At 37.3% G+C, this 22,539-nt stretch overlaps 1 protein-coding gene across 11 annotated transcripts in view; it reads right to left on the reverse strand.

Moving 5' to 3' along the window:
* The window catches only part of CSGALNACT1 (chondroitin sulfate N-acetylgalactosaminyltransferase 1), a 298,778-nt gene that overhangs the window by 100,933 nt on the left and 175,306 nt on the right, over nt 1–22,539 (reverse strand). The window lies entirely within an intron of this gene.

Consider the following 22,539-nt stretch of genomic DNA (forward strand, 5'->3'; position numbering starts at 1 on the left):
CAGGCTGGTGAACCCCTTGGCTGGTGAACCCCTAGAGCACCTCGTTCTCTAGGTATCTGCTAACATGCCTGCACTGAGAACCACTAGCCCTGACGACAATGTTTGCACAGACCCCCCCACATCTCCGTACTACAGCTAACTTAGAAAAGCGCTGCTTGTCAATCATACTCAGTCCCTCCCTACTGCCACACCTTCGTCCACGTTGCCGTCTTTGTCCAAAATGGTCTTCTCTTCCTTTCCATTCCCTACTTTTAATTGATCCCTTTCCCAATCCTATTCCTTCCTCAAGACTACCTTGAACGCCTAATTGTTCAGGAAGCTTTTCCTTACTGTTACACATTCTACCCCGCTTAGTCTCAAGCACTTTGCTTGCCTCTTTCTCACGGCTCATAACGTATTCTGTCTCACACCATACATTTTTATGTACGCCACATCCTCCTAACAGACTGTTAATCCTTTGAGAGCACAGACTGGATCGGCCCCTTTGTACACCAGCAGCACAGAGGGCACAGAATAACATGTAGTTTCAACGTGGGGAGCATCTACAAGATATTTACAAAGCTCCCTGCTAAGTATAGAAGAAATGTATAAAGATCCTTTTCTTCGAGGAATGTGCAATCTAATTGGGGGAGCGGGGGGGAGTTAGATATATGAAAAACAAAGCCTAAATAGAACTTCTTAAAAATTCCATATTGATAAGATTTTCCAAAACCATGAGGGCGGGGGCAAAAAAGAACCTTTAGGATTAAATAAAATGTTCTGGCAAGTCTCCCCTCACCCTCCTCCAACATCAAATCAACTGTTTTGAGGTACTCAGATCCAGCAGTCAGTCTTCTTTCCTAAAGGTCTCAATTTAAAATAAGTATAATAATGAAAATATATCCTGTTCAGTGATATGTGAAAAACAGCATAAAGTTCTAAAAAGCACACTTGATATCAGCAAACTCATATTTGGATATAATGTAAGACTTTGGCTATAGCTACCACATAAGGGTAGTTACATAATGAAGAAGCAAACTACAGGGAAATCAAATGCCGATCTCTTGCACTGCTATTGGGAAAAAACACCGATCATGACCCTGCAGAAGCCATTAAGCCAGGGGCCAGAAAAGATTAAATGAAATCCACCAAGAACTATTTCTTGGCAGAACTAAAGGCAGAAGGAATAGAAAATTGAATCAGAAATGGGAAAGCCCCCAAGTGACCTAAACTCACTCATATATATTTAAAATGCACAGGGAACGCCAGTTTAAAGAGGCATAAAAATGCCTGGAAGAAATCAAATAATAATAATAGACAGTTTATTAAAACTAATCTTGCATGTGGCAATATTTTTTCCTCTTCAAGTCAAGTGGGGATTTTGTAATCCAAACAGTTTTGGTGATTATAACAATATATTTTGTGTATATCCATTACACTTCACAATAGTTCTTCCCAGGAGAAGCTTCAAATCCCAGAAAGCTGCTAAAATATACCAGGCAGCTGACAAGCCAAAAGATGTTGTTGGGTTACAGTAGGTGAGGACACAGAATTAGCAGTGAGGACGAGAGAAGTGTTTAGAAAGGAAATAGCAAAGGCTTAAAACCATCAGAGACAAGGGAAAGAATGTGTAAAACATAGGTTTCTAATACATTTAAAATTTTTCAATCTATGGTATTTCCAAATTATAAGCCCTGTGCCTATTATCCGCAAGTAGACTACATCATATGATAAATAAAAAAGAAACATTCTCTCCCATGTTTAATTTTATGGAATAATTAGTGACGCTTTCCAGCTCTCTAAAGGCCTCCTAAACACTTTTAAGAGTGTTCCCCCAGCACATGAAAGAAAGGGTTCATCATCCAAGCTGCTCCTTAAACTATTTCTAAAACTGATGGTCTAAGATAACTTAGTAATTTACAACTTCTGTTCCAATGACAGCGGCAAAAAATGAGATAAAGGTTGATTGATACTTAAAATAGACCTCCTTGTAATAGGTGATTCATCAACTAAAGTCTCTGATTAAAAGGTTTGGAAAAAAATATACACTCAATCTCAAAATCACCAGTTCAATTAAATGCCCATTAATAATAACAATAACATTTTAAACATTTGCAATCATTTAAGTAATGATTAATAGACCCAGATTATCAATTGAAAATTAAGATTTTGTTCCTTATAACGGAGCTAAACGTAACACTCCGATTCAGTTCCTGCAAATCTAAAAACTAAACATGATTTCAATTGGAAGATGGTGACTTGAACCGAGGCACGTAAGCTAATGTAATCCACCATATTAACAGGCTATAAAAGAAAAATCACACAATCATATCAAATTGGTGCAAAACAGCATTTGACAAAATTCAGCATCCATTCATGTTAAAAACTCTCAGAAAACTAAGAATAGAGGGAATTTCCTCAACTTGATCAACAGCATCTACAAAAAACATACAACTACCCTTATACTTAATAGTGAAATACTGAATTAGGAACAAAGCAAGGATCCCCTTTTTCACAACTTTTATTACTGAGCATTCTAGCTAGTACAAAAGTCAAGAAAAAGAAGTAAAAGACATAAAGATTGCAAGTGAGGAAATAAAACAGCTTGTCTTTGAATATAATCAATAATATTGTAATAACTACATATGCTGTTAGGTGGGTACTAGATTTATCGGGATGATCACTTCATAAGTTATATAAATGTCTGATCACTATGTTGTACACATGAAACTAATATAACACTGAATGTCAACTGTAATTGAAAAAAATAAATAAATCTGAAAAATATTCCCCATATTAGCAAATGGCATGATTGTCTATGTAGAAAATTTAAAAAAAAATCAATTGTATTTTCACATACTATCAATGAACATGTGGACACTGAAATTAAAAATACAGTAACATTTACGAGCACTCAAAAAACTAACATACTTAGGTGTAAATCTAACAAAACATACATGACCTATGTGCTGAAAACTACAAAATGGTGATAAAAGAATTCAAAGATCTAAATAAATGGATTAATGATCAGAGAACATACTCATGGATTAGAAGACTCAACATAGGAAAGATATAAATTCTCCCCAAATTGTTATACAGATTTAATTCAACCCCTACAAAAATCTCAGCAAAATTTTTTTATATACAAGATTATTCTAAAAATGTACATGAGAAGGTGAAGGAACTAGAATAAACAATTCGAAAAAGAAGAATAAAATGAGAGGAATCAGTCTACCCATTTCAAGAATTATTATATAGCAACAGTAATCAAGACTGTGATACTGTCATAGGAATAGACACACTGACCAATGATACAAAGTAGAGAAACTGAAATAGACCAACTGATAGGCCCAACTGATTTTTCATAAAGGTGCAAATGTAATTCAATGGAGGACCAATAGCCTTTCCAACAAATAGTGCTAAAGCAATTGAATATCCATCACCCCCCAACTGCCCAAAACAGTATCTCAACCCAAATCTTACACCTTACACAAAAAGGAACTCAAAATCGATCACAGATTTAAATGTAACATGTTAAACTAGAGAGCTTTAGAGGCCCGGGGGGAGCAGACATGGGAGAAAAACTCTAGACAAAGAGTTCTTTGACTTGGCACCAAAAGTATGATGAATAAATAGAAAAACCAACAAACTGGACTTCATCAAAATTTGAAACTTCTGTTCTGCAAAATATTTTCTTAAGAGGATGAAAAGATAAGCTACAGATGGGAAAGCATTTGCCAACTACATATCTGACAAAGGACTAGTATCTAGAATATATAAAGAACTCTCAAAACTCAACATTAAAAAACACAAATAATCCAATTTAAAAATGGGCAAAATGACATAAACATTTTGCCATGGTGGGAAACCAGCCAAGAGGCCAGGCAATGCTCCGAGCAAAAGATAACAGTGGTTTCAATGAGGACAGGGGCAATGGACATGAGCAGAAGTGAATGAACTTGAGCTCTCTGTTGGATATAAGGTTGAAGGACTAGTCAATTTGGATTGGGAAGTGAGAAGAATGAGGTGTTATAGATAACGTGAGCCTTTGGAGGGTTTAATTTCCTGAGCTGAAGGAGACCGGAAGGGCTACAGGATAAGAGGAAAAACCAACAAGATGTGCTTTGGTCAGGGCAAGTTGAAGATGACTATGAGGTTTGTGGAAACGGCAGGTTTTGTGTAACTCTGTACACTTGGGTCAGGGTTATAAAGTCGGTCTTCCGCTTGTCTCTTTGATCCTGTAATGACCCCACACAGACTTGGTGTCTCTTCTCTGAGCCCACCAAGCTCGCTCTCGCCCTCAAGCTTGTACGCATCTCTTCTCTCTACTTGGAACATTCTTCCTGAGACATTTTCCCCTTAAAAACCGAGGGCCGATCATATACCAGGAAGTACTCTGACTCCCAAGCACTTTCCCTCACATTTTGTTTCATTTTCTTCATAGAAGAAAACTGTCTGAAATTTCTTAATTATTGTCTGCCTTCCCCCCAAAAAAGTTAAGTCTATTAGACCAGGGATCTTTGATATCTTATTCTGTGCTGTAATCTTAGCGCTTACGACAGGATCTGGCATACAGAAAGCACTGAGTTAAGTCCTTTTTGACTAGAAGGAAGAGAGGCAGAGAGGGAATTTAGACCAAAGTTTCTATAAATCACGCATATCAGAAGGACTGTTAAGTAGAAAAAGTGTCCTCTTAAAAAATGCCAAGTAACGTAATGCAACCATGACTGTCCTGATAAATATATGCTTTGCAGAGTAAAGGAAGTGGTTGTCCTACTAAATACTGCACGCATCAGGCTATACCAGGAATATGATGTACAACACAGCAATATTTATCCTTGAGGAAAAAAACTGAAATGACTGATACTAGCAGTGTTAGCGTGGTGACTGTGATTTGCCCTGACTCATTCTATGAAGTGACGCCCCTCCTATACCCCCTTCTGAGGGGATGGCCTTGGCCAGTGAGGTGGCCTTGGGAGGGGGGGAAGAAAAGCGGTATCAGGAAGCCTGGAAAGAAAGCTCTGTCTCAGAATGGTGGTGAATAGCTGGGCCCATCAGACTCACCCCTCGTGAATGAATAAACACGGAGAAAATTAGTCAACTGATTGGTAAAAGTTAGACACACAAAGAGAGTAGCACAGCAACAAAACCACTAGATTAACGATTACAAATTCCTGGTACTGAATGGGTAATAAGACAACATCTTTACAATTGCCCCAGATCCTGAGAAATGGACATTGCTGGTTCTCGTGGGATAACTGCCTCCCTCATGTGTTTCTCGACAATTTCTCAGCTCCATGCATTATTTGGGAGTTTGTTCTTTGTTAGCAAAATAGCCTAACAACCTAAATATTCAGCCAGAAAAACCATGTCCTAGCCAGTTAATTATGGTCCTTCCATCTGTCAGATTATTATATGAATGCTTAAAATGATTGTTAAAAGGGCTGTGTTGCAACATGGGGGGAAAAAATAGTGATGCTATTATGTCACCTGGGGCAGGAGTATAAAACAGGTCTGCCACCCACACCTCTCCCCTTACCCCCTGGGTTCCCAACACATTGGCTCACTGTACAGATATAAAAATGACTAAATCTGAGTTCCAAGTTTCTGGCACATGCTTATAATAAATGCTTACAAATCTCTGTCAGTGAATAAGTGTGCATTGAGATTATACCTAAGGGGAAACTTATGCATAAGTAAGAGATTGCAAGGAAAAACACCAATGATCATTTCCGAACTTCTTAACAGGTGAGCCAGGTTCTTTGTGATCTGATCTCCACTTACTGCTCCTGTCGCAACTCTCAGCTCTCACTTCTTGGATTCCATGCTGCAGCCATCCTGATTTATGTCACAGATGTCTCAATGTGTCACATTTTATCCTTACCTGCAGAGCTTTGTCCATCCTGTCCCCTCTGCCTCGGAAGTCTTTCCTCTCCCTCCACCATCTATGCCTGAATCATCCCCATGTCTCCCTCAGCATCAGCACAGGTGCCACCTTCCAGGAAGCCTCGAGGGACCCCAGGTTAAATGCCCCACCCATGTGCTCACCTAAAATAGCTCCTCAGCTACAACTCCGCTGTGCTTGTCTGTTCATTCAACCTCCTCCCCTACCCTGTCTTCAGACTACAGGTTATTTAAAGAAAGAGCTGTGCCTTATTCATTGTTGCCTCCACTGTGAGTCGTGCCCCTATCAGCATATATGGGGAAATTATACATATTTTCTCTGGGTAGTAGGGTAATAAAGAATTTTTACTGTTGTTAATTTGGCTCTTATAGGTTTTCAATAGTTATTTTCATAAAAATGTATTTTGTAGTAGAAAGTAAATATAATTCTTGAATGCTTCCATTTTCCCATTTCTTAACATGAGTGTCTAGAATGGAAGAATGAAGGGCCACTTTTAAATGAAGTCCCTTTGGGCTCATGTCAAATATTGCTCTTGGCAGTTCCCATTTGAATCTCATAGCATTTGACAGAAAAGGTCTTCAGTTATCAACAAGTACTGGAATGGAGGCAAGAGGAAACTTTGGCATGGGTAGATTTTATTATGGAAAATATTGCCTATCCAAGGAGATTGTCTAGTGTTTGATAGAAGAAAAGGGAGTATTTAAATGAAAAGGAGTTGTTTTCTGAATATGCCCAAGAGAGAAAGCATAAGGAGAGAGTCTCTCTCTCTCTCTCTCTCTCTCTCTCTCTCTCTCTCTCTCTATTGTTCACTGAAGCCTATTAGGTAAGCCCAAGGAAAAGCCATTTAAATTCCCTATAAAGAAAACACTGTCAGTCAAATCAGAGCTGTGTCACTTAAGCCATAATAAGAAGGGAAAAATGTTCATTTCACAGAAGATTGAAACTGTGTCAGTGGCAAAGGGATCATTAAATATTTTAAACAACAGGCTCAATGGTATGGTTCCTTATGACAAGTCCCAGATCTCTCAACTTACTTTCCTCCTCTCCTCCACAAGTACTTTCTGCCCTCCCTCTTTTCAACCTCCTCAGGTTTCGAATGACATCTTGAGAAATCCTAATGGAGTTACAGAGACAAGAGATGATGATTAATTTGTATGGGGCAGTTTTAAGAATCTGTGTGGAGGAGCAAACCACATTCTGTCTTCTAGTATAAAAGAAAATAGGCAGTCTGTTCTGCTAGCCATTTCTTCACCATTCCATCATTTTTACTTATTTACTTACTGACAAACCTCTTAAATCATTTGATTTTTCAGAATAGTTGTTATTCAAAACAAAACCAAAATAAGAAGACAACATAATTTCTTAATTGTTTTAATTGCCTAAATGACCCGAAAACTGTTGAGTTAATTTTATAAAAGTTAACTGGAAGCACTTTATGAAGCCCTTCCCCTAGATTCCAAGTCTGTTTCCTGATAAATCCAATTTAGTTTTCATACTTCAATAATGAAATATCGAAGAGGTAAGAGCTATTCCTAGGTCTAGACAAAGCTACTGGCAATAAAACCAATTTAAACTGCATGACGCCCACATCCGAGAATTTCAGAAGTCGTCACCTGCATGTGCAAAATGTAACCCAGATTATGACTGAATTGTAATTTTAAAAATATTAGGCTCATGAGACTTCTAAAAATAGAAGTATATTATACAAAGAATCCTCACATTTTCTCATCTTTGGCTCCAGATACCTTTATCAAATGCAAAGTCTGATCTTGATGACAGTTCAGAGAAACAGTCACATTGCTTTTCCCCATCACTATCATTTAATTAATAGCATTTTTGTAAACTGTCTACAAAAATGAAATGCAGGCCTGTGCAAAAAAGTGTTAGCATAGCAGGCCTGTGGCTGCTGTCCTTAGAAAGGCCTGCTTGCAAGGCTGGCCCTTGGCTGGCATCTGAGAACCTGGCTTGTCAAAAGCTCCCTATACCAATATGAAGAACTCCCTAACTGATATGGTTGTTTTGATGTGTCTAAGCTATCTGCATAAACAATGTGATTTACAGTGACTCCTGTTTTCTTTCTGAGAGCCTGGAATTTTAGTAGGGGTTGCAAGGCAGAGAATGCTTACATGACCATCCCCCCAATAAAAACACAAATTCAGTCTCAAATGGGCTTCTCTGGGCAGAAACACTGCAGACAGTAAACTGCTTTTTTCACTATTAGGGAAGGTTCTCTCTGTGTGAACTTGCATATAGACAGCATCCTGGGAAGACTGCACATGGATTCCTCCAGACCCCACCTGTGTCTTTCTCCCTTACACCTGGCTATGTCTCCTTGCTGTGTCATTGTAACCCACCTTAGCCACAGTCTGACTATATGCTGGTCCTGTGAGTCCTAACAAATCACCAAGTAAATGTGTAGATGGTCTCAGGGAGCCCCAAAACAGGGCTTAAAACAAAATATTAGCTCTTACTAGGTAAATATTTTGTGTTTGTTGATTTTTCTAACGGGGAAAAGACTGCCATCATTAAATCCAGCCTACATTATAAGCTGATGTTAATGTAATTGATTGATTTTCTATTATGGAGACACAACTATAACCTTTTACAGGTTGTTTGCTGCTATTTAGTTCATGGAAAAAGAATAGCTTTGTGACCACAAGGACATATATGACTGTCAAACTACAGATTTAGACAAAGCCCAAATAATAAATCTGTTCCTTGCCAGAGGCAACAAAATAAAGCAGAGCAGACAGCTGGAATGTGTGCTATGACCACAGAGACTAAGGTTTTATTTCTCAATTCTATCTTAAGAAAAATATAGTTTACTAGGACTCACCTCCGTTGCTTTTTAAATATACACTTTAAATGATATTGGGAACAACTTATCACTGAATAACTTTTATTACTGAAATACTAACCATAGTAAACATGAAAACTCAGATGTTTAAAATAAGAATATGAAATTTTGTAATTTTTCTCCAATGGTGAAGAAAAAAGACTACAGAAAGCTTCCTGATAACTCTGAAAGAAGAAAACTCTGTTTTTTACTACTTTAGAACTACATAAAACTAAATAAACCAAAGACGACCCCAAATAAATATGCACTTGCTTGAATGACCTTTTTTAAATCACTCTGATGTTACAAACCCTAAAGAGGATCTAAAACTGGCTTGTGCAAATATTTCATTGTATTTCTAGAGGACAATGGAATATGGCCCCATAGCAATGCTGGGAGAAGGCCAGGGGTAGATTAGTAAACCTCTATCAGCCAAAAGTTCAAACAATTCTTGCATGGAGTTTTGACTATATAGTAGGTCTGATCTTCTTCGCCCGTCCTGCTGGAAACTCGGGACCCACAACCTCATCCTTCAAATGGAGGCTGTGTATCCAAGAAATAAGAAAAGCCCTCTGAGGAGACAGCAAAGAAAGAGACTATAGGTCATAGACAGGACTTTAGGCCTCTTTCCTTTCAAAAAGAGAAGTTTTCAGAGACAAAGAGGGGAAACCATGGGAGAAGCTAGCCCATTCTTTCAGACACCTTCTACTTTCAATACCGTGGCTCCTAGGATGAGGGTGAAGTCACAGCTACCCAAAGATTCCTGGGGGTAGGGCCGAAGCACAACAGGACCATTCCCATATCATCCCCCAGGCTAGAAATACATTTTTCTCCACTGGAACTGTTAAAGTCATATTTCTGGACTTAAAGGCCCAAAGGCCAATTCTCACTTATGCAGGGAGGCCTATTCACAGCAGTGAAATGGCCACCATATTTTATGTCTCCTCTGCTGCAGCAGGATGTAGGGTATTCACTTGGTTGAGCAGAGCTGAAAGGAATGAAATCCCAAATAAATATTTTTCTGTAGAACAATGAACATTTAATTGAAGATTTAAATTCATAGATAAGATGATCATAATAAGTGAGATTGTGAGAATATTCACACAGACTTATCTTGAAAAACCAGCCTTTTGCTTATGACTCTTTTTTCGATGATAACTGATGCTGAGAACGTATAAAATGCCAACACTGCTCTTGCCAAATGAGTTACTGGATGACAAGTTTGCTGACAGCAAGGACTTCGCCTTGTGTTATTCCTTTCCAATGCCTCAGAAAGGGCTTCAAACATAATAAGCCCTCAATCAATATTTCTGGATGAATGAAATGAGTATATTAAAGAGACAGATAGTAAAACAATAGGGAAGAAAAAGCTTTGAAGAAGTAAATGAGTCAAATTATCAGACTAAACTACAATATGCTTTCTCCCCAAAGTCTCCAGGCAGCCAAGGATGGAAGACTCTGAGAGGAACTGGTGAGGAACAGCTATGGCAACCCCATTTTTCTAAAACAACAAAACACAACACCAAAAAAAGGAACTAAGCAAAGCACATAGTATGTAAACTGAAAGTATAATTATGGGGTACGATGGAGTTCGAAATCCAAATAACCCAGAAAAATTCAGCACACGTAGTTACCATAGTGCCGGATAAAATCACTACAGTGCTTTTCATTTAACACAAGGGGGGGGAAAGTTTTACAAGGAAACAAGGCTCAATATGTTTTTCATATTTAATTCAATTACACAAATTGATGTGTATAAATTCAGTAAAGTAAAATATTTACTTCTTAATACTTTAACCCAGTTTCCATATTCTTGAATCCTAGGAACCAAAAGCAATCATTTCCAACCCTTTTAGCTAGTTCATTTGGTACTTACTTTTTTTTTTAACAAATATTCTTCAACGGATATTTCTTATGCATTTTTCTAATTAGAATTTATTGGGGTGACAATGGTTAGTAAAATTACATAGGTTTCAAGTGTACAATTCTGTAATGCATCCGCTATATATCACATGGTGTGTTCACTACCCAGACTCAGTTCTTCCATCATCATATATTTGACCCTGTTTACGCTCATCCACCACGCCTCTCCCCCCTTACCCTCTGGTAACCATTAAATTATTGTCTGTGTCTATGAGTTTTTGCTTCTTTGTTCATCTTGCTCCTTTGTTGCTTTCAGTTTTATATCCCACATATCATGAAATCATCAGTGAAAACAGTGTAATAGTTAGACTTTTTCTGTCTGACTTATTTCACTTAGCAGAATAATCTCAAGATCCATCCATGTTGTTGCAAATGGCAATGTTTCATCTTCTCTTATGGCAGTTTTTAACATCTATTGGCTTCCTGCTGTGGAAGATGAAAATTTATCTCTCTTCTACGTATACTTCTGTGCACCCCACCAAAATCCTCTCAATTTATACATATCACAATTTTTGGTTACAATAATACTCAGTACTTCCATTACATTATTGTGTCTGTTTAAACACTGTTCATAACTAATAATGAATGTCAACTATAATTTCATATATATATATTTACAAGAAGCGGAGTACAGCATTAAGAATAGAGACAGTGGAAATGTAATGGCTGTATGTAATGTCAGAGGGATAGTAGATGGGGGAGGGGGTTACCACTGTGTGAGGCCATAAGAGAAGATGAAACATTGCCATTTGCAAAAACATGGATGGATCTTGAGATTATTCTGCTAAGTGAAATAAGTCAGACAGAAAAAGTCTAACTATTACACTGTTTTGTACACCTGAAACTAATTTTAAAAATCCAAAAATTAATAAATAAAAATGAAAATAAATAAATATTGTTAATAACTGAGCCCAATAGTATACTATATTTTTCTTGTACAACCTTTTATTTTTCTTCTAACATGATTACCTTGATTTTCCATTTGCTTGATTTTTTTTCTTATGTAGCTATTTTCCCCATACTATAGTACAGAAATAGAAAACTCATCTCATCAAATATGAACACATTAGGTGATCTTTCTGATTTGTTGTTGCTTGTTTCCTTTTCTCCTGGAATCAGATCCTCTTGTCTAATCTGGAAAGATTATACTCCGGGCCTGACACAAGTGATATCCAGGTGTCACCCTGGAACTTCCCTTTACCTCCCATCAGGGAACTTTCTTCACTTTCTCCTACTATCTGCATAATTTTTGGCTTATTCTCTCATTTTGGTACAGCACCTCCTCCAGGAACTACCCAAGAAAGAGTGTTTATGGGAGGCCAATTTTTGAGACCTTTCATGTCTGTCTGAAAATAGTCTTATTCTGTCCTTGCATTTGGTTGACAGTTTGGCCAGGTACAAATTCCAAATTGGAGATTATTTTCCTTCAGCTTAGGAAAGTATAGCTCTATTTCTTCTAGGTTTCATTATTGCAGTTGAGAAGCCCGATACCAGTCTACTTTTTTCTCTGTTAAAACTTTTAGGAAAAAAATTATTTTATTCACAGACTTTATCAAATGTGTCTTGGAATCGGTCCTTTTCTCATTCGTTGTGCTGGGCACTCAATGTACCCTTTCACTATGAAAATTTATGTCCTTCAATTTGGGGAAATTCGTATCATTCTTCTACAATTTTCTCCCCCCCAATTTTTTTTTCTGAAACTCTTATTAATCAGATTTTAGACTTCCTAAAAGAAGCCTCTTATTTCCTCTTTTCTCTCGAGTTTGCTGTCTCTGCCTTTCGTTCTATTTCCTGGGAAGTGTCATCAATATTCCAACTCTCCACTGAATTTTTAATTTCTGCTATTATATTTTTATTTCCAAGCTCTTTCATGAATGCAATATCTTCTCTAATCTCTCAAAGAACATCTATTATGATTTTTGAAGATTTTTTCTCCCTGCTTTTCCCTCTTTTTCCTCTGAGCCTCCTTTCCTGACTGTTTATTTGTTTTGGTTCCATTCCTTCATGACCCACAAATACGTGGTGATTCTTGTCTGTCCACTGTGAGACCTAAGAAGCTGAACCTATGTGGTATGATTGTGTAGGAACCCAGCCATTGTATGGGAGAACTCCAAATGTCTTTTCTCCTCAACTGGTCAGTTTCATTAGATGAAGAATCTTCTAATCTTCTAATCCAGGGATAAGAAATACTATAAGCCTGGTTGTCAGAGTTCTGGGTGCCCAGAAGGAAGACAGCACTTTTCCACATGCAGATTTTTATGTAATATTCCTATTTTCTCTAAGTTGTCTTACCCATACTCTCATCTGTTTCTTGTTTCCACGTCCAGAGCTACTCTGGTTTAATTTCTCTAAAAAATATAACTACCAGGGCTATCTGTCCAGCCACTGGAGCTAGGAAGGGGTCTAATTACCCCTCATTCAGGCTTTCCACCCATCACCAATTTTTGACTTCACCCTTCATATCTGTCTTCTAGCACAGCTTGTGGTTCCAAGTGCAGAGCCTTCCATGTCTTGACAACAAATCCATCTCTTCTAGTTGGCTTCCCACTCTGTGGACACTTGGCTTTCAATTTTCCACCTTCTGCTAATCCAAGTCCCATTTATCCACTTGCTTTCTACCTTCCAAAATTTGTTGACATCCTTTATCCACCAAGCCTCATCTACCATTTTCTTTGTCTATGTGGGTTTATACCTTTTTTATTTGTTATCTATCATTTTGGTTGTCTTAGGAAGCAGAGATAAACAGGTACATTCAAACGGTCACAGCCATAAGTTCAAAAGTCTTTTTATCATGAAAAAAATTCAAGTTAGAAGTCTTGGGTAGACAACTCTCTAAAACAGAGCATCATCCCTATTGGTTAACCAGCATTTGATCATACCTTGGCAAAAGTGTTATGTTCAATTTTTGAGTCTATAAATCATAATTTACAGATGACATGGGAAGAATTTAGATGAGATTAAAAAACAGTAAATAGGTTATTTGGAAACTGGCTTAAGAGAAAGAGCTAAACAAACATATTGGGTTATACCACAAAGAGAAGGCTGACGGATTTAGCAATGACCATCAAGTAGTTGAGGAATTATTATAGACACAGATGGTTGGCCCAATTTCTCTGTTTCCATTTGAAACAGAATAAGAAAGTGGACTTAAGACATAGCATAAGGATAATTCACTGACAGTGAAGTATATTAAATATTACCAGGAAAGAGTGTGGAATTTTCTTTTCTGGAATTATATTAAAAGTGAGAATGGTCTACTTCATAGAGGTAAAATCCTACACTAAATGACATTTAAATTTCTTCCAGCTGTATGTTTCTTTTCTTTCCAATAGACCTGTATGCAGAAAATAATCACTGCTCTTCCAAGTTTCCTTTTTTTTTTTCTAATAGAAGCATTCTTCTTGGAATAAGAAAGATTGTTTCTAAAACAAGTTCAAGATTCACACTTGCAAGTTCTAGTAACTTTTTAGCAAAATTAAAGATTGACTTTCTATACATTAAAAGCATGACTACATTCAAAAGGTGGGTAGCACTTCAACACTGAGACAAAAAATAGCATCACTCCAGTTTTAGATTTTGCTTTGCAATAAGTTGCACTTTAAAAAAGTAATAGTTTCCTGGTATAAAACAACTCATGAAAGTAAAGTCAAACTATAGCTAAGCAAAATGTTTATAACATCAGAAGGTAAAGTATTTTTCCTTTCCATTTACCTTTGAGAATATACTAAGAGCAGAATGGTGGCTAATAAGGAAGCCATGGGGAGGGACAGAGGCACAGGAGGACGTCCTTAGGACAGATGGAAGCCACATCACAAGGACATGGCAGAGGCTCGGCCACATGAAGCCCTGCCTCCATCACATGCTTGATTTTTATGTTGTTGTTAAAGAAACATAGGTTTGTGTCTATTTGTCTGTAGTACAAAGATTTGAACCTGACCTCATACCACACATAAGGATCTATTCCAGGCTGGCTAAAGACCTAAATGTGATAGACAAAGCTTTTAGGGGGAAGAAAAAGGTGCAAATTAACACCTTCATGACCTCTGATTAGGAAAAGATTTCCTAAATAAGACAGAAAAAGCACTAACCACAAATATTGATCAATTGGACCACAATAAAATAAAAAATCTATTCATTAAAAGATACCCTAAAGGAAGTAAAAAGGCAAATGACAGAGTGGAAAATAATGTTTGTAACACATACAATTGACAGATAATTTAAATCCAAAACACATTTTTGAAAAACTCCTACAAATGAAAAAAGATAGCTCTATAGTGAAGAAGAAATCCAAATGTCCAACTGACATGTAAAAATGAGTTCAACTTCATTAGTCATCAGTAAAATGTAAAGAAAAACTACAATAAGATGCCATTCTATGCCCACCAGAATAGAAAGTTGTTTTCTTTAAATTAAAGTTTATTGGGGTGACAACTGTTAGTAAAGTTACATAGATTCCAGGTGTACAATTCTGTATTACATCATCTATAAATCACAGTGTGTGTTCACCACCCAGAGTTAGTTCTCCTTCCATCACCATATATTTGATCCTCTTTACCCTCATCTCCTACCCCGTCCTCCCTTACCCTCTGGTAACTACTAATCTATTTTCTGTGTCTATGAGTTTTTGTTTCTCATTTGTTTGTCTTGTTCTTTTGCTGTTTTTGGTTTATATACCACATATCAGTGAAATCATATGGTTCTCTGCTTTTTCTGTCTTATTTCACTTAGCATTATAATCTCAAGATCCATCCATGTTGTTACAAATGGTCCAATTTCATCTTTTCTTACCGCCAAATAATAGAATAGCAAGTTTTAACCTAACAATATATTGCATAAATTGGTATAATCCCTTTAGAAAACTGTCCGGCAGTATCTAGTAAAACTGAGGATTCTCATGCTCTATGACCAGCAATTCCATTCCTCAATATATACTTAGAAGAACCATGAGTACACATTTATCAGGATAGAGCCTTCCATGTCTTGGAACAATAGCTGCATAAGAATGTCCCTAAAAGCATTAATTAAAAGTGTAAAAGTGGAAACAACTCAAATGTCCATGAGTAATAGACTAGCTAAATAAATTATCATATATTCATATAATGGAATATTTTGCAGCAATGAAAATAAATGACCTGCAGCTACATGTAACCATGGGAATAAATCTCACAAAAATGAGGCTAAGTAAAAGAAGCCAGACACAATGACTCCATTTAAATGAGTCTTTATTGTGATTCTACTTATTTTCAAAAAAGTCATTGGAAATGCATTAGGAAGTAAAACTATAAAGAAATCCAAGGAACTAATAATTTTACAAATCTAATGGTTACTATGGGGTGAGAGTGGTTCCTTGGGGGTGGGAGAGACTGGAAAAGGACATGGTGATGCTTCTGTAGGGACTGGTGGCATCTTGTTTCTTAATCCAGACAGTGGTTACACAGCTGTTCACGTTAAGTAATTCTTTCAGCTGTACATTTAAGTTTTTATGTACTTCTCTTTACCAGCTTATATTTCAAAATATAAATAGTTAAGATAAACAAATATAGCATTACATACATTAGGTTCTTTGGCTCCTTCTCTCATACTCACAAATACTGTTAACAATTTGGGGTGTATCCTTCCAGGTGAGCTCGCATGCTTTTTATAACAAACAAACAAACAAACAAAAAACCTACTGAGAAGGAATCCAAAACAGAATCATGCAATACCAAATTCACTGCAGAAGTGTGACAGTGAGGTAGATGTCAGTGTACATCCTTCTTATCTGAGTGAATGAAAATTTTACTGAGATGCCTAGAACTTATAAGCCATTACAGCAAGGTTCCAGGATACAAGGTTAATATACAAAAGTAAATCACTTTCTTATATACAAGCAATGAACATATGAAATTTGAAACCAAAAACACACCATTTACAATTAGTGCCTCAAAACATGACATATTTAGATATAAATCTAACAAAATATGTAAAAGATCTATGTGAGGAAAACTACAAAACTCTAATGAACAAAATCATAAAAGAACTAGATAAATGGAGAGATGTTCCATGTTCATGGATAAAGATTCAATATTGTCAAGATGTTAATCCTTCCCAACTTTATCTATAGACTTAATGCGACCCCAGTCAAAATCCCAGTGACTTATTTTATGGACATCAACAAATTAATTCTAAAGTTTATAGATGAAGGCAAAAGACCCAGAATAACCAACGTGATATGGAAGAACAAGTTAGAAGACTGACACTACTTGACTTCAAGACTTACAATAAACCTATAGTAATGCAGACAGTGTGGTATTGGTGAATGAATAAACAAATACATCAATGACACAGGCTAGAGAGCCCAGAAATTGACCCACATAAAACAGTTAATTGATCTTTGACAAACAATCACAGGCAATACACTGGAGCAAAGACAGTCTTTTTAACAAGTGGTGCTGAAACAACTGGACATCCATCATTTAAAAAAATAAATAAATCTAGACACACCTTTCACAAAAATTAACTCAAAATGTATCACAGACCTAAATGTAAAAAGCAAAACTATAAAGCTGCTAGAAGATAGCATAGGAGAAGACCTAGATGAACTTGGGTTTGGTGACTGACTTTTTAGATACAATGCCAAAGGCACAATGCATAAAAAGAAATAAGTCATAAGCTGGGCTTCATTAAAAGTAAACATTTCTCCTCTGCTAAAGACAATGTCAAGAGAGTAAGATAAGCCACAGACTGAGAAAAAATATTTACAAAAGACACATCTCAGAAAGGACTGTTATCCAAAATACACAAAGAACTCTTAAAACTCAGCAAGAAAACAATAACAACAAAAATATATTAAAAATTGGAAAAAGACCTTAACAGACACCTCACCAAAGAAGATATTACAAATGGCAAATAAGCATGTGAAAAGACGCTCTACATCACATGTCATCAGGGAAATGCAAATTAAAACAACAATGAGCTATTACTACACACCTACCCTATTGGAATGGCCAAAATCCCAAACACTGATAACACCAATTGCTGGCAAGGATGTGGAGCAACAAGACTTCTTATTCACTGGAAATGCAAAATGGTACAGCCACTTTGGAAGACAGTTGGTGGTTTCTTATAAAACTAAACATACTCTTACCATACAATCCAGCAATTGTACTCTCTGGTATTTGCCCAAAGGAGTTGAAAACTTACGTCTACACAAAAACCTGCACATGGATGTTTATAGATGTTTTATTCATAACTGCCAAAACTTGGAAGCAACCAAGATGTCCTCAGTAGGTAAATAAATAACTGTGGTAGGTCCAGACAGTGGAATATTATTAGTACTAAAAAGAAATGAGCTATCAAGACATGAAAAGACATGGAGGAAACTTGAATGCATATTATTAAGTGAAAGAAGCCAATCTGAAAAGACTATATACTGTAATATGAATCCAACTGTAAGACATTCTAGAAAAGGAAAAACTATGGAGACAATTAAAAGATTAGTGGTTGTGGGGGTTGAGGGGGAAACAGATGCTAAGGGATGAAAAGGTAGAGCACAGAGGATTTTTAGGGCAGTGAAAATACTCTGGGTGATACCATAAATTTGGATACATGTCATTACATGTACATAGAATGTACAACACCAAGAGTGACTCCTAATATAAACTATGGACTTTGAGTGATTATGATGTGTCAATGTAGGTTCATAATTACCACTCTGGTGAGGGATGTAGATAATGGGAGAAGCTATGCATATGTAGGAACAGAGGGTCTATGGCAAATCTCTGTGCCTTTAAAAGAAGTTTTAAAATGTAGTTATTATTCTCAGAGAGCTAAGAAAATATTCTATTCATAAAATAAGTACAGGATGCTACGGAAAAAATCAATCAATTGATGGAATACATGAAGAAACAAATACACAAATTTTTTAAATCAATAAAAGTTTGGAAGATAAAGCAGAGAAAACCTTCCAGAATAAAACAAAATAAGAAAATATAGGCATCTAAAAGATCATTTCCAGTTTGTCCAACCATGCATCATCTAATAGGAATCCTAGAAAAAGTGTATGGAGAAAGTGGGAGAAAATTAGTATGGGAAAATTGGAAAATGAATGAAATAAACACACACACACACACACACACACACACATACACACCCTTGAACATATTATGGAGAAATTTCAGAACCCCAGAGTGAAAGAGAATATCCTAAAGTTTTCCAAATGGAAAGCATAGATCACGGGCAGTTGGACTGATATCAGACTTACTGGCAACACTGGATACCAAAAGGAAACAATATCTCAATGCTCAGAGAGAAAATCAATTTATCAATTTATCAAATAAACAGTACCAGTTTTGATAACTGGAAAGTCAGTGCACATGACAGAAGGAGATGGGGCAGGGGGAGAGAGAAGCTAAAGGAAATGATGGAGTTGCTAAGACCCTCACTCACCCTGTAAGTCAGGGACCAAGTGATCCCATCTAAAGGTGATGAAGCATGATATAAAATAGAACTATATTACTTAAATTACTTAAATAGAGGAACTAAAGGTTGTGATACAACTATGCTGCATAAAGGGCAGGGGGAGAGATGGGGAGTGTGGCAGGAAACCAGAAGACACTGTCCGTCCAGAGTGACAAATGAGGAAATAACAGTTTAAGTGTAGTACTTCGATATATCACAATACCTACCAGAAAAAGCAGTTACAGGGGTTAAAAGTAGTTCCTTTTGAAAGAAGGAATGGAGGTGGGAAGGGTTGAGGCAAGGAAACCATTGTCTCTCTTTTTTTTTTTTTTATTGTAAGCCATTCCACACTATTTGACTTTTTAACCATGGGCGTGAGTTACTTTGATTAAAAAAAAAAAATTAAAAGAAACTTTGTCATAACACATATTTATAAGTTGGTGTTGATCTGCTATTATCAGGCAGGCTGTCAGTGACTGAGGAATAGATGGTGGGGCCACCAACCAAGACAGCACGCGGACAGAATACCAGGCTGTGGGGCAAAATGCAGCACCCGGCTGAGAAGCTGTAGAGTTTGTGGGACCTGTGGCACACCCGGGAAGGAATCACTGCATAGACTTGCACGTGCAGGGCAAACGCTCAAAGGAGAGGTTTGGGCTGGAGGTGACAGTTTGACAGTCATCTGTCTACAGGTAGGTTAAAGCCAAGATTATGAGGGAGACTATCCAGGACGAACATGTGGTGGGATTAAAGGAATGGGCTAAGGATGAAACCCTAGAGAACATCAATGTCAAATGGAGGGAGAAGCCTGCAAAAGAGAACCAGGAATGTTTGGTGTTATGGAAGCCAAAGGGGTGGGGTTTGAAGAAGGAAAGTAACCAACTATCAGATGCAATAGAGAGGGCCACTTTAAAGGGCCATAACTCCCAAACTTTTCAAGATTTCATATGTTTCCCATAAGCACTCTCTGACCTAAGTATTTGAAGTCTATCCAATAGACTGAAGCGTAATTCCCACATATCTAATAAGGAACTAAAACAAGACCTTGATACTGGCTCAAGTGGAAACATCTGTAAACATTCAAATGCATCTGTGCAGATAAGGTGCTATTTAGTGCTCCAAACTATACACTCTCAGACCTCACTTGGCATGTTACAGGTGGTTAGGTTCCAGGGGAATTAAGTGATCCATTTCTACTCATATTTCCTTACAAAATAAAAGTTATTGTCACCCTTACAGACTCTGCCTAAAAATATGGTATGTCTGCTTTGTGGGAAATAGTCAACCTGTGTAACCCATTGAAAATGCAACTTTGTTAAAACATACCCACTCTGCACATTCCTCCTCCTGGTAACTCGGCAGTGGGTGAGAGTCACAGAAACTAAAAAAGTAAAATGCTCCTCTTCATTTTGCCTCTGGAGCCCCATTTTAAAAACAGCCATCTGGAATGTGTATTCAGTGGTATATTTTTCCCTCAAGGAAAAGAACAACAATAACACTGAAAGTTGTGATGATAAGCCTGCACAATATCTCGCATTAACAAACTACGTGAAAAGGAATATTTTATTAGCTGATTTAACCTGTGTTCCTTTTACTTTAAAAGGGGGAAAAACAGACACCCATCAGTATTCACGAAATCCAATGGCTCTGCCTTTGGCATCAATTCAGAGTCAAGACTCAGTGTCACTGCACCACAGCTAGGGAGACTGCTCTCCAATAGCGTCATTCTCTAGTCCATTAATGAGCTGGCACAATTGGAACTCTGCATTATTGGGACTGTTCTGTATGCAAACTCCTATCTGCTGCAAGCAGGCACAACCTAATAGATTCTCTTTTTTTTTTCCAGGATAATTTCTTTGGTGCCAATACACAGAGCTACAGTAGTCATACTAATGCACCATCAATCTTGAAGCAAATCTAACCTCAAAAACAGTAAGCAATTTTCAGGTCAATGCAGAGATTAAAGTAGAACATTACGAAGTTTCCAGATGTAAACCAAAATTGAGCCAGGTGCAGACATTTATGGAAATCTGATACCAAGTCAGTGACACCTGGGCAGGTGTGCTATAAACAAACTTTCCACCACCACAGATGAAAAAGGATCGTTTGCCCAGAAAACAGTCTTAAATCTTGACTTGAACATCCTTCAGAAAAAAGAGCAAAATTAAATCCTGGAAAAGCATTCTAGTACAGTTTAGTCATGTGACAGGGGACAGGCAAAACTGGTGAGGAGCCTGGATTTCCCTTACATCCCACATCCAATACTACTGCAGATCTTGTTGCTCTGCCTTTAAAACATATCAAATCATCAAGCTGTCACTATCTTACTCCTTACTCCAAATTCCCTATCTTCCTGGTCTCTCACCATAAAGCTGCAGTGACCTCCTCACCATCAGGCCTCTTCCATTTTTGTCTCTCGGCAGCCTATTCTACAGCAGCCAGGGTGTCCCTTTCAAAACTGGAGTCTTGTGTTAGTTCCCTGTTCAAAACTCTCCAATATCTTCCCCAAATACTTAGAATAATTCCCAAAGTACAGGTGACCCTTAAACAACACAGGGTTAGGGGTGCCAACCTCCTGAGCAGTCAAAAATCCGCATATAACTTCTGACTCCCCAAAAACTTTACTAATAGCCTACTGTTGACCAGAAGCCTTATCAATAACATAAACAGAAAATTAACACATATTTTGTACGTTATATGTATTATATGCTGGATTCTTACAATAAAGTAAGCTAGAGAAAAGAATGTTATTAAGAAAATCATAAGGAAGAGAAACTATATTTACAGTACTGTATGTATTTATTGAAAAAAATCTGCGTACAAGTGGACCCACGGAGTTCAAACCTGTGTTGTTGAAGGATCAGCCATACTTACCACAGCCTCCAAGCCTGTCTCCCACCTCAAGGCTCCCCTTGCTTACCTGCTTTAGCCACACCCACTGCCTTGCTGCTCTGGGAACACACTAAGCATTTGCACTTTCTGTTCTCTTTTCCTACAACATTCTTCCTCAAGACTATCCACAGGGATATCCCTGCATTTCATTCAGGTTTTGCTCGAAAGTCATGTCCTCACTGAGACTTTTCTTGACCATCCTACCCAAAACAGCATTCCCTATCACTTCTGTTTCCTTCCCCTGCTTTACTTTTTTTCTCGCCACTTGCCAATGCCTGTCATTTTATTACATAGCTCCTTGTTTATCGCCAATCTCCTACTTTGGAATATAAACCCCACGAGAGAAGAACTCCGTTTGTTCACCACGGTGTCTCCAGTACGTAGAACAATTTCTCACCCATAATAGGCTCTCAATAAATTTGTGTTGAACAGAGAAATGAAGAAATAAACAAATTTAGTCTCAACTCTAATAATAAATGCCTTTCTGGTTTTAGGCAAATCACTGTTTCATCTTTAGGATAAGAAAATTAGACCATATGGTTGCTAATGTCTCCGCTCATTCTAA

This window comes from Rhinolophus sinicus, linkage group LG04 (assembly GCF_036562045.2).
Source record: "Rhinolophus sinicus isolate RSC01 linkage group LG04, ASM3656204v1, whole genome shotgun sequence".
NCBI classification, from domain to species: domain Eukaryota; kingdom Metazoa; phylum Chordata; class Mammalia; order Chiroptera; family Rhinolophidae; genus Rhinolophus; species Rhinolophus sinicus.